The sequence below is a fragment of the Gopherus evgoodei genome, chromosome 13 (genome assembly GCF_007399415.2).
Source record: "Gopherus evgoodei ecotype Sinaloan lineage chromosome 13, rGopEvg1_v1.p, whole genome shotgun sequence".
Classification (NCBI taxonomy): Eukaryota; Metazoa; Chordata; order Testudines; family Testudinidae; genus Gopherus; species Gopherus evgoodei.
The window spans coordinates 5,760,073-5,774,506 of record NC_044334.1 but is presented as its reverse complement, the minus strand read 5'-3'; the positions used below and the strand labels follow the sequence as shown (position 1 = coordinate 5,774,506).

Below are 14,434 nucleotides of genomic sequence, written 5' to 3'. Positions count from 1 at the left end.
GTGTATCTCCTTGTCCATGCTTTCAAGAGGACACAGCCAGTGCTCACCCTTTGAACCTACTGGAGCCATCAATATTTAATTGTGCCCTTATATGGGGCATCAATTGAGTGATGTTATACATTGCACAACAGCCTGACAAATCTAGTGACTGTGTTATCCTTCTTAGGATAGCATCACTTACAGTATGTAGACATTATTGCTTCTTTCACAAGACCAGAATTCTTTTGTGGCCCCAGCACTGGAACATAATTTGCAATCAAACAATTAATAACATGGAAATTAAGCCTTCCTCCTCACCCACATAAAAAGGAAATGCACAAACCACTAAAGCCTATGATGATGTACATTATAATACACATGACTGAAGTCAAAAGGTGGCCACTGAGCCAAGGGTGAATTTGGTCCAGGACAGTATTGCAATTATGCAAGTGTCTAGGAATCAAAGGTCCCCTGCAGACAAGTGCCTGTAACCTTGTGTGTAGTTTTTTCTTTGTAGAAGGACAGTGTTTGCTCAGGAAAGTTGGTTGACCCTGTTTTCTGTCAAAAACTGCAATTTTGTCAAAAATCTAAATGTTTGGCAGGAACGTGTCGCTTTGGCTGAAAATTTTGATGGAAAAAAAGGCAAAGCGAATAGTGAAAGAACGTCAGAATGGCCATACTAGGGCAGACCACTGGTTCCTCAAGTCTAGTAACCTCTTCGCTGCCAGTGGCCAGTGCCAGATGCTTCAGAGGGAATGAACAGAAGAGGGCAATTATCGAGTGATCCATTCCCTGTCATCCAGTCCCAGCTTCTGGACTTTCTAATTTTGTTTCAATAATGGCAAAACATATTAAAATATGGTCTTGAATGGGAATTTTTTGGAATTTTCATTCTGTGGGAAATTTTTTTTTTATGCTAATTAATTTTGGCCTGTCGTTCTAATTTGGAATGAAAACAGAGATCACATTTCCCCAGGTTCAGTGCTACAACACAGCTGTTGGTTTCCTTAGCAGCTAGACCTTTTCCCCTCTGGAATGGAGAATGGATTTTGAAACGGCAGCCAAATCAGCCCTAGTTTTTATCTTCTCTCAAAACAGGTTCTGGTTGCATGGTCTGCTAGACTCTGCTGCATCATTCTCTACCCATCTTTCCAGTTCTGCGCAGAGAGGCCTCGGCTAGTTGAGAGCTGTTGAAGGATGCTTTAAAAATCCCTTTCATGGGAGTTCAGTTGCTCACCAGATTAGCCCTGCAGTGCAAACTGATTCTACCCACCTTGTAGACCTGCAAACAGGCACCGTCAATCCATTGCCTGCTAAGGGCTGAGTGTAAAGTTGCTACGGTGTGTGTGCAGGCTCAGCATATATATTGCACACCAAGTACAAGCCACTCAAAAGATTATTGTTGTGGCTTATTTCTTACGCGCTAATGCCAGGCTGGGCGCAGTACGAGCTGCAACGATCACGGCAGTCCCTCCTCTGCAGAATTTACAGACTAGAAGAGAGCCATGGAGAGGAGAAATGAGGTGCTGCGAACCCCAGAGGAAAGAGCGGGTGGGTGGGGGGAAGCAGTTGAAGTCAACCACAGGCTTCAACAGAAGGTGGATCGGGCCCCTGTCCAGCTGACTGCATGAGCACATGAGGTGAGTAGCCTCCATCTCACTTGGCAAAGGGCTGCCTGTGGCCAGAGAATGCTGCTCCCTGCTCCAGCTGCTGTCAGAAGGGGGGTAGTGCAGTGTTTGGCCTAATCCCTAAGGGCCTGATCCTGCCAAGAGCTGAGGGGAACGAGGGGGCTCTGCCCAGTGGCCCACAGGATGCGGCATTGGGCCAGAGGCCTGAGCTAAACACACAGTTGAACTAAAGGTGTAAACGTATTGATATAAGCTGGTTTGAAACCAGTTTAAGTATCTCTGCTCAGGGCTGTGTGCTAATTTTGGGCCAATGTGTATATATGTAGATGAGGCCTTAGCTGGAATCCAGTGTTGCTTAATTGCCTTGTGAGCCACACCCTGAGCAGTGCGTGGCACTATCACTCTTCCTTCCCCAGGACAGGGTGGCATGACCCATCTAAACATGAGCAGTTCATTAGTGTAGGCAGCTGTGTGGGTTGGAATCTGAACTGTGCCCTGTTGTCACTGAGCCCAGGCCAAGGCAGTCTCAATGGAACAGGAAAAACCTGACACCAAGGTAGCAAACAATCTGGCAGATCTCTCTGTGAAGCAATTAATGGCAGCCAGCTGCTGTCCTGCTGGCTAGTTAGTTAAGAGGGTTTCCTCTTTAATCCGGATTTACCTATTGTTCTCATTCTGATAGCTTCTCATCACCCTCATCCAGCTGGAGCTGTGTAGGGAAGGAAATTTCACTCCGCACCTGTTTGTCGCAGGCCCATTTGTCCTGCTTACTCGGCCCCCTGGAAGGTTGTGACAGTCCCTGAGTTACATCTGACCTGAATGGGTCTCCTCTGAGCTGCTTCACACCTCAGGCATGACTCCAGTGAAACCAGTAGTTAAACTGGTGTGACAGAGAACAGAACCAGGGGAATCTCTAAAGCTGCACATACAACCTGTGTGTGCCCACGCGCATCGGCGCCTTTCTGGGTTTGCTGAGCTAACCCCCCACTTACCGTGGCTGCATCCATTTCTTACAGGAAACACAAGGCTGCTCAAGAAGCTAAGGGAAAACCTCACAGTACAGCAATCTCTGAACAAGATGCATTCATTCTTTGGGACCAAACTGTCCGCTCGCACGCTCTTTCCAAACCAGGACTCTTATTAGTATTGCAAGGAGTTCAGACCCCAATTTTTGACTTGTGGGCTCCCTATTCCAGTGCAGTCAACACTGCACAGATGAAGGAGCCTCCCAGCTGATGAAATAGTCTCCAGTCCACGGGGGGGGGATCTAGGAACCAGAGGACCACGAGTTCGAGGCTCGCCTCTTCTGCTTCCTGCTGTTTATAGTTCTGAGCCCTTCACGGCCCTTATTCAGGAGCAAGGCCTCTGACCTGGCCCTTAGGAAGCAGGCAAGTATAATTTCCCCCTCATTTTACAGAGAAGTTAACTGAAACATTGCACTGGGTCATTGCAAGGGTCATTCCCTTCACTGGGAATAGAAACCAGGCTTCTAATATGACTGACTGAGGTTTCATTCAGGCTGAATGTGCCAAATCTATATGGTTGGCAAGCCTGGCTGTAACTACTAGGTAACACTGCCTTCTGAGACAGCAGTAGAGTCCAGAAGTCCTGATCCCTAATATTCTACTGCTGTCTTGCAAATAGTTATGCAACCCACTGGCAAAGAACGTGCCACAGGATCCTCTAGTGGCTGGCCCGAATATAGAGCTAACAATTACTTGTTAGCTCACATGGTAGAGCTCTGTTCTGTGGAGCTAGCGGACCAATGGCCAAGCTCCTCAATGGGAGTCAGATGCCTGTTGAAATTAATGAGAAATAGGTGCCTAAATACCTTGGATCTGGGCCAAAGTTCAAACCCTTCTTATGACCCAGGGGAGGATGCACCTGCTGGACTTCATTGTTGTTTTCCCCCCCTAGTTTTATTTTTGTAATGGTTTTTTAATCATACCACTTGGAATAATACAACAGGGGAGAATCTCCTAAACACCAGGTTTCTAGCTAGAAACCATTATCTGTCAATGGTGGCATGAGGGGGGCCACGAAATACAGGGGTTCCACATTTCAGCCATTTGGCCCGCAGTGACTGTACCACAACTGTTACTGCTCTCTGGCATGATCTCCAAACTTCTCATAGCCTCAGAGGGCGTTAGGAGTGTGGACAGAATGCAAGTCGAGGCCCCATTCAGTAGTATATTGTGAAAATCCTTCTGCTGTGTGTAGTGGGATTTTTTAATGTGGGGGTGTGATGGAGTAGGGGCTGTCTGCATGGGGGATGGGAGAGCAGGGGAGGACTTTAGGGGATGGACTATACCTGGGCCTGTAACCTGAGCTAGGCAAGCAGGGTGGGAGGTCAACACTTTTGCCCGGGAAGCTGGACAAAGGAAGGGGCCAGCTGGAGGGGGTTAGTTTCAGTTTCGGTTTGGGGCTGGGTGGTTGGAATTTGGGGTATTCTAAGCTGGGATCCAAGCACCCTGAAACCCCAGAAGGACTCGATTGAGGGGTCCTGACTGTGCCTACAAGCTCTGCTGTAACCTGCGTTCCTGTTGTCCAGTAAACCTTCTGTTTTACTGGCTGGCTGAGAGTCACTGAGAGTCCCAGGAAGAGGGGTGCAGGGCCGGACTCCCGCACACTCTGTGACAGTGGGGATTGAGTGTGAATTTGTTACCCAGCCTGGTGACAGCCAGATAAACAAAGGACTAGAATTTCAAAGCCAATATAAAATTTTTGTCAAACACTGATATACAGTAACTCCTCACTTAACGGTGTAGTTATGTTCCTGAAAAATGTGACCTTAAGTGAAACAATGTTAAGTGAATCCAATTTCCCCATAAGAATTAATGTAAATAGGGGGGGGTTAGGTTCTGGGAAATTTTTTACACACACACACACACACACACACACACACACACACACACACACACACACACACACACACACACACTCTCTCTCTCTCTCTCTCTCTATGTTTTAAACAAACAATTTAATACTGTTCACAGCTATGATGATTGTGAAGCGTGGTTGAGGTGATGAAGTTAGAGGGTGAACGAGGATGGGATATTTTCCAGGGAACGCCTTGTTGCTAAATCAGTGGTTCTCAGACTTTTGTACTGGTGACCTCTTTCACATAGGCTTTGGCTACACTGGTGCTTTACAGCGCTGCAACTTTCTCGCTCAGGGGTGTGAAAAAACACCCCCCAAGTGCAGCAAGTTACAGTGCTGTAAAGCGCCAGTGTAAATGGTGCCCCAGCGCTGTTAGCACAGTTCCCAGCGCTGTTAGCTAATCCCCATGGAGAGGTGGAGTACGTGCAGCGCAGGGAGAGCTCTCTCCCAGCGCTGTTAGTACAGCTCCCAGCGCTGTTAGCACAGCTCCCAGCGCTGTTAGCTAATCCCCATGGGGAGATGGAGTACGTGCAGTGCAGGGAGAGCTCTCTCCCAGCGCTGGTGCCACGACCAGACTGGCACTTCAAAGCGCTGCCGCAGGAACGCGTTGGAGTTTCGAGTGTAGCCAAGCCCATAGCAAGATTCTGAGTGTAAAAGTAAAATTACTTGTTAATATATTTAACACCATTATAAAAGCTGGAGGCAAAGCAGGGTTTGGGGTGGAGGCTGACAGCTTGCAACCCCCCCCATGTAATAACCTCGCAACCCCCTTAGGGGTCCCAACCCCAAGTTTGAGAACCCCTGGGCTAAATGAGGAACTAGCCCTCAGCTGAGCCCTCAAAGGTTAACACGTTCTTGTTAATGTAGCCTCTCACTCTACAAGACAGCAGGAATGGAGGGGAGGGGAGACAGCATTGCAGACAGAGACAGACACACACCTTGTGTGTGGGAGAGAGAGAGAGAAATGCACACTGCCCCTGTCCGTGTCCCCACCCTGCTCTATATGGAGAAGAAGGGGTAAGCGGGGTGTAGGAGCAGGGGGAAGGGGGACACCCTGACATTAGCCTGCCTCTTCCCGCCCATCCCCCGCACTGCAAGCAGGAGGCTCGGGGAGCAGCTTGGAGGCAAAGGGCAGGAGCAGTGCCTGGCAGTGGGGGGAGGACAGCTGCAATTGCTAGCCTACTGGGCAGCTGCTGCACAGAGAACTTAAAGGAACGGGGATCTGATGAGGGGCTGCCAGTCCGCCCTGGTTCCAAGTCCCCACTAGTAGCTGCAACGGGCTGCTCTTCCTGCAAGCAGTGGACAAAGCAGGTGGCTGCCAAATGACATTAGAAGGGAGCATTGTGCAACTTTAAACGAGCATGTTCCCTAATTGATCAGCAACAAAACAATGAAACAACGTTAACAGGGACAGCTTTCAGCGAGGAGTTACTGCACACTTAGAAAACAAATTCTCCTTTCCTTGCCAGCACAATACTAAAACTGTCCACTAGATGGTATCAGGAACTCACTTTTAGGATTGTGGCAGCATTCCTTTCTCACATGCAGGAACTGTAGGTAATTCCTCGGTTCTGGCCTGCGCCATCTCCCCCGCTGTTTTAGTCTGGGGTTCCCATTTTGGCACTAGATGCTATTTAAATGAATCCTCTGAGCCAAGGATCTCAATGTGCTTTACCCATGGTGATTAGGTTCCACAGTACCCTTTGTGTAGCCAGTGAGCATGAATCTCTCCATTTTCCAGATGGGGAAATCGAGGCACAGATCACTGACGTGACTTGCCTGAGATCACACAGCAAGTCAGCAGCAGGTCCAGAAGACAAGCGCAGACTCCCAGAACCCTGCAGTAACCATGACACTCCCCTCCCAAAACTAAATCAGATATTACCAAAGGTGTAACGGGCACAGAACTTACACAGTGCTCTCCTGGTTCAAAGCAGTTTGCAACCGCTACCCTTCCCCCACTCTGCCTCCTTGCCTCGTGTCTCCCACAGCCACGTGTGCCTTTTTGCACACTGCTCCGTGTGCTTGCTACGCCCTCCCTATTTCAGCCCAGCAAACCCCGCTTGCCTTTTATGCCAGTGGCTCCTGCAGACTCACTGCAGTCTAGACATCCCACAAGAAGTGATTCCATAATACTAAGGATGCTTTATATAGAATGCCAGCCATTCATTCTTCAGTGCATCCTGGCTACTCTGAGATACCAGCTCCTTTGGGGCAGAGACCATCTTTCTTCTGGGTGATGTAAAGGGCTGAGTGTAATGCATTAACCACTAATTAATCATTAAAAGGCATGCATCAGTAGCTCTCCAAATCTTTTAAGCCAGATAGCCATGAGTTCACTGAGACCCCTTAAAATTTCTTTAGGAACCAGTCTCCCCAGTTACAAGAGCAGCACTGAAGCCTTTAGAAAACTGTCAAAGAACAAGGCAGCAATTGGACGGGACGCCCTGGCACCTGGGCTGGGAGTGCATTGCCCTTTATCCTTAGACAAATCCTAGCTGGAGGCATATTACAGAGGTTTTCCTGGTGTGCTTCGGAGCAGCATGGACCTGGCCCAGCTGCAGGGCCAGTCACAGTGATGTTTAACATTCCTGACGGGAAGTCACTTCCCAAGAGCACCAGATCAAACAAAGAATCTTAGCTAAAAGTAAACATCGTCTTAACCCGCTAACGGAATGGCTGTGCTGCCTGTGTGGAGTGATCGGGCACAGATGGGACACGTTGTGTGACGCAATAACAACAGTTGGAGGATACCATATATGGCCTGCTCCGCAGGGCTACGCCATGAACTCGGAGGCCGTCAGACACTCCTGCTACCTGCACTCGGCCTGATCCTGCATCTGGCTGCAGACCCAGCAGTCCCCATGATGGCAATAGGAGCTTTGCCCTATATTTAGCGCTGAGTTGGTGTGGATAACGAGTTCCCCTGCAACAGGAAAAAGGCAATTAAAAGAACTCTTAGTCTGTGTTTTATAGGGATGGTTACAAGATCTGTTACATACTCAGGTTTTAGGGATGGTATTATATACAGGTAACAATGTAGGGATTTGGTGTAGTATTGTTCTGTTATTACTATTTGTCTTATGGTTGCACTGGGGTCCCACTGTGCTAAGAACTGTACATCTACACAGTAAGAGACAGTCCCTCTACACAGTAAGAGACAGTCCCTACCTGCTGAGCTTACATCTAACTAGACACAACAAACAAAGCAAGGATTGTCATCTCTTTTTTTTACAGCTGGAGAGTTGAAGCACAATGAGATTAAGGGATTTGCCTAAGGTCATTCAGGAAGTCTGTGGCAGAGACAAGAATTGAACCCAGGATCCCAGCACTATACCTTCAGCTTCCCAAGACCTTTTTTTTTCTTTGATTCTTCTTTAACTTAAAGGCAGCTGACTTTTAAATTGGGGGAGGGATTGATCTGTGGTTTGAGTATTGGCCTGCTAAACTCTAGAGTTGTGAGTTCAATCCTTGACAAGAAAGACCATTTAGGGACCTGCAGTAAAAATCTGGGATTCGTCCTGCTTTGAGCAGAAGGTTAGAATAGATGACCTCCTGAGGTCCCTTCCAACCCTGCCATCCTATGGAAGGGATAAAAAAGGAAATGAAGAATTAAACCAAATACAACTTTAAATCACCCCAAAAGTCCCCCCCCGATGACATAACCACCCCTGCAGGGGGCGCCGTTGCGGAGCAGTGGAAGCGCAGCCCCGGGAGAAGGGGACTGGAAACCTCGTGCTAGAGGCGGCAGGTTCATGTCAGGCTGCAGGTTTTTTTCCTGTCGCTGGAAAACCAACCGAGCCGAATTTCTCCTCCCCGCGCACGGCGATGGCTTCCCGGCCGTGTGCGAGCAGGCGCTGCACTAAAGGCGCAGGCTGGTGGTGTTTCTCCGCCTTTCACGCCCTAGATAAGACCCGGGGGGGGGCTCATTCTGTGCCGCTCGGTCTCCCCTCCCCTATCAGCCCCGGCGGGGCGCAAGGCGGCACAGAGAAGCCGGCTACTTTCGGTATCGTTTGCGGCCGGACTCCGACTCCCTCTCTCCTTATTGGTCCGAAAGTTGCCTTTTAACCCGAGGGCTGTAAACACGCAGCCCCTTTCCGCGGCGCGCAGGGGCGGGCTCATCGGCCGGGCAAGAGACCCGCGCAGCAGCGGGACAGCGACTTTTGCGGCCCCCGGGGAGACCGGAGTGCGGCGCACGTGGGCGCCAGGGAAGAGGCGCTGGGGGCGGCAGGCGCCCCCCCGTCTGCCCCCGGGGCCAGCTGGCCTGCTCCTCCCCCGCTCCACCCCCCAGCGCCGCTGCTCTTGGCCGACCAGCCGGGGACCGGGGCTGGGACCCAGCAGCGGGGGGGTCCCGCGCTCCAGGCAAGTGCCGCGGGGCGGAGCCGCCGCCGCCCCCTCTCCGCGCCCGGGGTTCCTGCCCGAGCCAGCGGCACCTGGCCCCGCGGCCAGCACCATGGGCGAGCGCCACACGGACGGCTTCTCCTGCAGGTACGGCCCCTGCCCGCGTCCCCTGGCCGCCTGGCCCGGGGCATCCCTCTGCCCGGAGCCCGCCTCCCGGGGTGCCCGGGGATGTGGCTTTGGTCCCGGAGCGCAGCCGGGCGGTGCAAGGGGCCCGATCCCCCCCCATTGGCACCACCACGTGTGCGCTGAGCGCCGCCGACTCCATCCGCCCGAGACAGGGACAGGTGCGGGGCTCGCCCGGCAGGGGCCGGGGCCCTTCCAGCGGGGCTGCCCTGGAAAGTGAAAGTAGCGGCGGCCGCGGCTCCTTTTCCTGCTGCGTAGGGAGGGGCCGCGCGGGGGTGGGGGGCGGCCAGATCCTCCCGAGCCCCCCGGGAGCTGCGGGGCACAGGGGCGAGGAGCCCCCCAGCCGCTCCCCGGAGCCTGGGGGGGCGGTTCAGGCCTCTCCAAGCAGGAGCCTAAGCGAGGCGGCCTGAGGCTCCAGGGTCAAGCTGTCCCCGTCCGGGGCGGGGGACCCCACTCTGTGTCCCTGGCCACGAGGCGCCCCCCACGTGCCCGGGCCCCTTTTCCAGCCGCCCAGCTGCGGGCTGACAAGCCCCGGCCCTGGGACTGGATGGAGCGCGCCCCGGGTCTCCGGCCTGATCTCCCGGGCAGGGTCTCCCTGGGGCAGCCCCAGGCTCAGTCCGGAGAGGCAGAGGCCCGGCTGCCCCCCCCCCAACCCCGCATGCACAGCGGGGGCGCCGAGAGCAGGGGTTGCCCCCGGGCCGAGCAGCCGGATCGCTGAGGTCGGTGCATCGCACCGGGGCAGAGCTGGGCTCGGCTCGCTGGCGATGTTGTCTTCAGGGCTGGGATGCTCGTTCCTGGACCAGCCCTGCCTCCGCGGCACCCGGGCCCGGCTCCTTCCCCCCAGCCGGGCGCTCGGAGCAGGGACGCTCCCAAGCCCGCGGCTGTTTGCAGAGGTGGTTTGGCAGCCCCCTGACCTGGGATTTACTGGAGTTGTTGTTACCGGTTGAGTCAAGATGAGCTGGGGAAGGGGGGTGGTAGGTGGCCCGCTGGGGGCTCGAATTATTCTTTGCAATGAGGTAACTGAACAGGTGGCGGAGAGAGGAACTGACAACATGCTGGGAGAAGCCTGTTTCTGAGGCACCTCTGCTGGGACTGGAGTTTTACCAGCAGGTTATTTGATCGAGTAGAAGGGCCTGTGAAATCAAAGGGAGGTTTTTGCCTTTAGCTTCACTGAAAGCAGATCAAACCCTAATATTTCCTTATCAGTTACCTGCCCCCCCCAAAACCTCCACTTTTATTTATAATTTACACAACTGGGCATTTCTGGCAGTTACAATTTCTTGTTTGTGATGATAAAACCTCAAGAAGGACCCTTTTATTTTTGAATTGGACCCACAGGAGTGGCCAACCTGCTGGCATCCTGAACTGTTTGTTTCTGAGGAGAGCTCTGTGGCTTTGCCTTGTGTCTAAGCAGGGAAATCAATGGCTTTTATTTTCAAGTCTTGTTTTGTGCGAGCTCCTCGTTCGGTTGTGGAAAAACCTCGGCAGGATGATAGAATTGGCACAAATCCTGCAGAGGGTGTGGGCATAAGACAAAGTGTAAGCTGCTTAAATAGCCTGTTGTGTTAGAAGGATCATGTTGTAACACACTAGTGTTGCCACTGCAAACCTGTAAAGGACCAAATTCAGACCTGGCATGACTATACTTTTGTAAAGCTAGGTAAGTAGGTCCCAAGAGAAGGGGGGGGTGAGAAGGTGTATGACTAAGCAGGGGGCGTCTGCTTTTTAAACCCTTCTGTTAGGTACTGCTCCAGCGGCACTTTGCTCTTCCACGTCCCCACTGAGCTTACGCCAATGTGCTGATACGTAACTTAGACCCTACATCCATTATAATGTGGTTTGATCCCAGTGGGTACATGATGCTGCCTTGATATTTATATTGCTCCCATCACTGAGTTAAAGGGACGTTGTCTAGACACAGAAGTTGCACCGGTTCAACTTGACTTGGCCTCGCTAAAGCAGTGCGGGCTGTGTGGGCTGTTCGAGACTGGTTCTGTTGGTTCAGCTTGCAGCTGTACATTTACCAATGCAAATTAAACTGAGATACACTAGCTGTAAACTGATATAAGATTGTGAAAACACACAAGTTGCATGGGTTTAACTCAATTGATATAAAATCACTCTTTGAGTTAAACACAGCTCTGTGTTCGGACAAGGCCTCCAGCAACCCTTTTATCTTTCCAAATGTTGATATTTAAAAATAAAACCCATGTTGATGGGGGAGGGGGAGGAAACCAGCGTGCACTCACCAGGCACATGCCTTCGTCGCCCCTCCTCCCCCTCACGTGCACCACAGTTTGTCTTTGCCCACCATGGCGAGAGGGTTCTATAGTTTACCTCTGCTTGTTGCAAGGGATGTGTTCTTTTATTATCAAGGGCACCTGCTCCCTGAGCTTCAGTCTCACTCTGTTGCACACACACACATCAGTTTTCTATCTTTCCCCAGGTTGGTGGGTCTTTAGAGATCAGTAGAAAAAAGTTCCCAGAAGTACTTTCCACATCCTTTGCCTGTTTAGTGCATTTATTTCACCGTCTCTCATTATTCGATCAGTTTGGAGCTACTGTAATACCTCTAATGGTGTGTTAGATCATTATTTGTACGGAGTCTTTCTCACTGATCCTACACTAACTTCCATTTGCTTGAGTGATTGGAACACACGTTTTATTGTCAGGATTGCGGTGACAAGCTGCTCAGCCTTCAAGCAGAGGGTGTCTAACACTTGCAAAGGTCAGTTAATGAGCGGGTCACAGCCTGGTATGGTGTCAATAACCTGCCAGTCACTGGGATGCCCGCTGGCTTTTCATGCAGGTGTAAAATAACTGGGCAGTTTTTAAGGTGTGCAAGTATTGTCATGTGTGTGAGATTCCAGTGATCTTTAAAAAAATGTTGGGGCGAACACTTAAGATTTCTTTATACACTGTATTATACTATTGAAAAGTCAGAGTCACTAAGTAAGTCAGAATGTGGCCAGTTATGACGTATTATGTTGTTTAAATATAGGTATGTTTGGGTTTGATATCTCTTCCCACGCTGGTGTAAATCAGGAATAACTCCACCGAAGTCAGTGGCATGATGCTAACCTCATTTTCCTCTTCATTACTTGGAGGGATATATGTTTAATTATAAAGGAAAAGCCCCTTGAAGTTCTGTAGCATTGCAAAATGCTAACTGTTAACAGTACTTGACTTGAAATAAAACGGTGATCAGAGCTGGAAAATTGAATGGAAGTGTAGCAGTCAGGGTGATGTCAAGTAGTGTCCCAATTCCTCTGAGGCTGGGAAAGGGAAGGGGAATAGCAGCCACATGGACAATAACCATGGATGCAGGGGAGTAGCGCATTTATGAGTTCACCCAGAGGTGTGGGGAACAATAGTGCAAGTTCTTGCCAGGCTGCTGGAGCCTGCCAGCAGCGTGACCTGGGAAGGGGCAGGACCAGGGTTAGCCAGGTGATCTGCTGATCGGATGCATTCCCCCGGTCACTTTCATTGGTGGGGGTTCTGGGGGAGTGCAAAGCTGCCCTCCCCTGCGGGAGTGGGATCTTGTAGGCATGGTCTTGTTAGAGAGGCTAAGGAGTGAATGAATGAGGCATGGGACTTAAGCACCTTTTCACCCCCAAGGGATAGTCCCTTCAGGTCAAGGCTAGAGCGCAGTTTCTGCTGCTCCCACCCACGTTGTACCCACTCTGCAGATGCAGAGGATTTCAGTCTTCCCAGTTGCAGCACTACGTTTACTTTACTCAAACTGGTCACTGTGTCAGGTTCTAAAGCATGGTTCATGTATGATCGTGCTGGCAGCGTGCTAGACAGAGCAGCCTCAACCCTGCTAGGCAACTGCCTGGCATACAATGCTTCCTTTAATGCGTGCGATCCTGGAGAAAAACTGAGTTTGTTCATAGAATTTAGTTCTGAGAACTTTGTTTTGTTTGAGAAGTAAGTTGTAAGCAGGGCAAGAGTGTAAATGTATGCAGAAGTCATGTTAAATACTCCTTGAATTTACAGGGTAGCTGTCAGCTTAAAATTCATGAGTCTGGAAAACTCTGATTTCCTTATGTGTGTGTTTATGTTCAGCTGATAATGTTAAAATGGAAAGTATTTTTTTAAACATCCAATTTACTTTTCAGGGTTTACATCAATTGTTTACATTTCTTTTGGCCCCAAGAGTGGAAACAGAGCAGTCAGTTTCATTTTCAGCTTGCCTTGCCTCGCTCTGTTTCTGCCGTGTTTGGGTTGCAAATGCTCCCTGGGGATGTTACGTTTTGGGGTGTGGGGGTTGTTTTTTTGTTGTTGTTTGTTCTGTTTTGTTTTATTTTACTATGTTTTAACAATTTCCATTGTAATGGCAAAAGAAGAGTTTGTTCTTGGGTTTTGTAAAAGGTGAATTTTACGAATCCTCAGTGTGGGGCCATATTTCATTTGATAGTGTCCTTTTAAAATAGACTCTTTTTGCATGTGTGTGTGTGTATCTCTTTTGTGATAGATGGTGGGCCTGATTCTGAAGCTGTTGCATTTATCACTAGGACCCCTCGCTGAAGCAGTGGTTCTCAATCTGTTTACCATTGTGGGCCACGTATGCAGCTCTCTGTGTATTGTGTGGGCTGTATCCACGCAAAGATATACTACCTGTACACTTACAAAAAAAGAAGGTTTTGTATTTGTTATATGACAGCAATATGATTTAAATCGATAACAGTACCTGTCAATTCAGCACTGGCAAAAGTCTGGCAGGAGCTTTTAAATTAGAAAAATAACTCAAAAATGAATTAATTTCCTGTAGAGGTGGCATGGCATGGTTTGTGCTACCCTTCCTGATGTGGTGCTGCTGATGGAGTGCCCGGGGAGTGTGGCTGCAGAGCTTGCTTGCAAAGATGGGGAGCTCTGCCTGGTGCAGGGCATGCCCTAGCCAGGGACTGTCCCCCGTGCACCCAGCTCCCCCTATCCAGGGGCTGTGTCCCATAGCCCTCCATCCAGGGACTGCCCCCAGCCACCCGTTCCCCCCCCCGAGTCTGTCCCCCATGCACCAGCTGCATTTCCCCCGCCCCCCACAGCCCTAGCCCTCTGCACTCACCCCTCCCTGTGCTGTCCTGGGCTCCTGTACCCCCTTCCCCGTGCCTGCTGATCTCCTACCTCAGCTGCACATTGCTCAGCCATGCCACCTGCTCTGCCCACCTGCTGCTGCAGTCCTAGTGCCAAAGAGCCTGCTGCAGCGGGTGTCACTGCACCACAGACCTGTGGGGTGGAGGGGTGCTGAGCACTCTGGCCTCCTGCCAGTGCTGCTGGGCCTGATCTTGCCGGGAGGGGGAGGAGGTGGTTGATGCCACTGGGCCTGATCCTGCTGGGAGTGCTGATGCTGGGCTTGATCCTGTGCCACCTCTTTTTTGCACTCACCCTGCCGGCTCTGGGCTGGGGCAGTGCCCCTCCCACCC

General features: G+C 50.9%; 1 protein-coding gene across 1 annotated transcript in view; it reads left to right on the top strand.

Moving 5' to 3' along the window:
• The first annotated feature begins 8,886 nt into the window (after positions 1-8,886).
• Positions 8,887-14,434, top strand: part of SH2B3 (SH2B adaptor protein 3) — a 100,352-nt gene continuing 94,804 nt past the window's right edge. The window contains exon 1 of the mRNA XM_030582681.1: positions 8,887-8,975. The gene's annotated coding sequence lies outside the window, so the exon portion shown is untranslated. The remainder of the gene's footprint in view (positions 8,976-14,434) is intronic.